The 4,241-nt window shown below is 33.6% G+C and overlaps 1 pseudogene; it reads left to right on the top strand.

The window, feature by feature from the left end:
- Positions 1 to 286: 286 nt before the first annotated feature.
- LOC143303908 (fatty acyl-CoA reductase 1-like) lies at positions 287 to 3,963 on the top strand (annotated as a pseudogene).
- The last annotated feature ends 278 nt before the right edge of the window (positions 3,964 to 4,241 follow it).

The following is a 4,241-nucleotide window of genomic DNA, read 5'->3' as shown; positions in this document are numbered from 1 at the left end:
TGTGCTATAAAAGGCTTGGTATTATAAAGATCAAGCAGAAAACAAATTACAAAACTAAATGCCGTAGAACATAATGCAACATAACATACATAGGCATGATGATATAAAAACATATTACACATATATATGTATGCAATGACAGATATAGTATATAACAATATATACATTCATACGTACATAATAAAGTTACAGGATATATGAAAATTATAATAAAAATGTGGATATAATATATGTCATATAACATGTAATGATGTTAAATGTTATGGTTGATTTCATTGACCGCAGTTCTCATTTACATTATTACATTCGTCAGTTTGTTGTGGCAATAAAATTTCAACCAGGTAATCTGAAATACAGTAGAGCCTCCGGTATCAAAACTAACAGGGACACAATACTGCTCGGATGTGGGAAAAATTACTTTCATATGAAATTTCATTTATTCAAATACAGATTAAGATTGCTTGACAGTTTCTTTAAATATCTATGGATTCCATACTTTCTTGCCTGTTAAGTCACATAATTCTTTACTTTTTCTAAACACTGTTTGTCGGGAATCTATGGCAAATATAATATCTATAAATTTTAATCTATGGCAAATATTAGAACTGAAAATGTAAAGACCCTGAGACATGGATACAATCAATAAAGAAACAAATGAAAATGGGACCAATGAAGGATTGAATAAGACAAACTCGCTCCCGTGGAATTCAACGCCGATAGTGGGAACCTTGTGATTGAAGCGACCGGATTCGTGGGAGTAGGTCTACTGGAAAAACTGATGCATCACTGCGTACACGCATCGCTGCCATTTTTATACTAATTCGCCCAAAAACTAACGAAACGATAGAACAGCGATTTAAGAAGCTCATAGATGATCCCGTTCGTAAATATTCTTCTTGTTTCTTTCAATATTTAAGCTTGTCAGGAGCCAAATTGATTAAATTTCTTTTCTGGAATTGAGCTGGTGTTATTTTGTTTTCAGATTTACGACAACATCAAAGCGAAACATCCCTCAGTTTTGACCAAAGTTTACCATGTGAAAGGTGGCGTGAGTCTACCGTATTTAAGTTCTTCGCGAGAAAATAGAAATGTGTAGTTAGAGAAAGTAAACATATTGTTTCATGTCGCGGCCACTGTGAGATTCAACGAGCCGTTGCACGCAGCTATTAATGTGAATACGAATGGTACTACTCGTGTTATCGAACTTTGGAACGAACTGAGCCATCCGATTAGCTTCGTCCACGTTAGCACAGCTTATGAGATCGGGGAAGAAGTTTATACGTAAGGATAAGTTATACACAGGCGTTGTTCCGTCGTTTACGAATATTATATTTATAATTGTAAAGTGAAGAATATGTTCACATATTATTGATTTTGCAGCACGAGTTTGAAACCTTCAGAGGTGATCGATATGTGTGACAAATTAGGAAAAACGTCCATCAACCAAATAGAAAAAAAAATTTTAAGAACTGATCCAAACACATACACATTCAGTAAGAATTTGGCAGTGCAGATAGTAACAAGCAAGTGCAAAGATCTGTCAGTTGCGATAGTCCGACCAAGTATAATTGGAGTCTCTGTGGAAGAACCACGTCCTGGATGGATACAGAATATTTCTGCATTTACAGGTATTTTCATAGATTTTTTTCAATAGTAATTGTTCAACGCTCCTTACATTTCACGAAAGTGGAGTTAATCGATTTGTTTGTAAGAGGATAAATGAGAGGCTTTCCACTAGATCATCATTATTATAGTTTATATTTGTTGTTGCTCACTATTACGAGAATTCTCTCTTATCTATTTAGCGCTATATTTCTGGCAATCAAAATTCACAAATAATTTCTAAACCAATTTAATGTTATCAGGTACCATTATGCTAATCGGCAGAGGATGTGCAACAGCAGTACGGGGCAGGAGAGATTGGACTTAGTGCCTGTTGATTTCGTAATCGACACGATAATATGTACTGAATGACATGCCACGCTACATCGTGATCTTGAAGTTAAAGTTTACAACTGTACGAGGAACGCTAACCCTTTTAAGTAATATTTATTACGAATTTTTTTCTACTAATGTAATTCCAATGTTAGAGTATTCTAAAAGTTCGAATTTATTTAAGTAATTTGGATACTGGAAACGCAATCGAACGTAGAAGATCCCAATATGTCATTAGTTTAGAAGAATAGCGATACAATATAATATTTATTCCAATTCCATAATATTCCCCGAGATACTCGGATGATAGTAAACTTTACTTTAAGTATAATTCCAATAAGTATACAAATGAAAATGTTTCAATTAACAAGATGAGGTCCGATGATAAATGCTATGGAAAAATATAGCACAGAAATGCCACTGAACGATACGCTATGGTATCCAGGTTGTTCAGTCCTAGCTACTAGATGTATGTACAATGGTCCGAGTGTAATTCCGCATGTATTTCGTGCGTTCTTTATAGATATCTTTTTAAGACTCCGAGGTAGTAAATCAATGTTCCAGTATACCAATACTGTATACAATAGTAAACAATAGTATACCAATGAATGTATTCTATCGATCCTCGAACAACGAGGGCAATCTTTCTGGGATAATCTCCGACTTCATCTATAATAATAAATGAAAATGATATTTCAGAATGATGGAACTTCTCACAAATGGCATTAAGCTATTCACGTCGATAGCAGTTTTCACCACGCACGAAAGGACTTTCCAAAGGGATAACTGTTCCGACTTGGCCAGGAAGGTGAAAATGTTCAACGACAGCGATATGGTCAAACTAGACTTACGGGATATGAATTGAGAGAAGTATGTTGAAGTTTACCTGATGGGAATTAAGAAATTTGTTCTAAAACAAGAGTTTCAGTCAACAGCCCGTCAACGATTAGCAAGGTACGTATAAAAGTATCTTCGAATAAAAAAAATAGGAACTAATATATGTCGGAGATGAAAGGAAAACCGGAGCCTTCCCTATGCAATTTTGAGGAAGCCTTCTAATGCTTTAGCCTAGATTTTATCATAACTGTAATTAAGCAATTGTCGTCTGTAATTGTTTGACATTTGTGAAAAGCGAAAGTGGGTTCGAGGTGACAACTGGTCGCTGAACGTAGCCACGGTCACGGGATAAACGTTTTGCTTGATGAAGGTGTGGATTGGTTGTATTGTTCTCCCTAGAAATCACATAGAATTGTACTTTAGAGATGCTGATATAATGGGACACGTTGTATTTGGAATCAATCTCCAGACAGAAATTGCCTAGTATCGGCGTTTGGATCTTTCTCGACGTTTCCAAAGAGTATACAACAAACTTTTGACAGATATTGCCTAGCAACAACGATTGGAACGTTCTCGATGCCTCCAGCGAGAATATAACAAACAAATTCAGTCGTATAACGAAAAAGATTTTAATCAGATATTCATTCGTGTGATCGCCTTGGAAAGTGATACATCAAGTAATTTACCGAGTGATTCAGCAAACGTATTTTTGTGTTATAAAAATTATTTAGAGTTATCCCGTTGACCGTGGATTCGTTTGAACCCCGGAACATTGTTAATAGCGTAAATTAAATTCATTATTCGTAAAACCTATCAATCGTTAATTTCATTATTCGTTAAATTTATCATTCGTAAAATATATTATTCGTTCCTCTTATTGTTCGATAAAACTTATTATTCTTTAATCTAATTATTAATTAAACTTATCATTTGTTAATCAATCATATCATTTTAAAACTCATTATTCATAATATTTTGTAAAATCTTGTTTATTCGTGTAAATATATTCTCTGTTTTGTTAAACAATGGCTAATTCAAATGAAGAAACATTACGCGACTTAAATCCTAATGATAACCCGACATATAAATACATATATTGTTGGTTATTTCAGGTTGTACTGGATACATCAGATCACCAAAATATCCGGTATAAAAATTTTGTTATGGATAATACTATGTTTTGTATACTGACTACTTGAACGTTACTTTTTTATTTTTGAACCAAAGACAATATGAATACAATTTATGAGGAAGGGATTTATCATCCTTTTCACTTTGTTTTATCATTCGTCTCCTTTCTAAATAAATCCATTTATGACATTGTTTATTTTTTCTATAAAATTTTAATAAGAATGCAGGTATTTATACGAACATGATTTCAAAGCTGTAAGTAATTCATCTGCTTACTGAATATGAACATTTTTCCATTATAATGTCAATATTATGTGGCGGATGAAAAGAGAGTTTGT

This window comes from Bombus vancouverensis, chromosome 17 (genome assembly GCF_051014615.1).
Source record: "Bombus vancouverensis nearcticus chromosome 17, iyBomVanc1_principal, whole genome shotgun sequence".
NCBI classification, from domain to species: Eukaryota; Metazoa; Arthropoda; class Insecta; order Hymenoptera; family Apidae; genus Bombus; species Bombus vancouverensis.
This window is presented reverse-complemented; position numbering and strand designations above follow the sequence as displayed.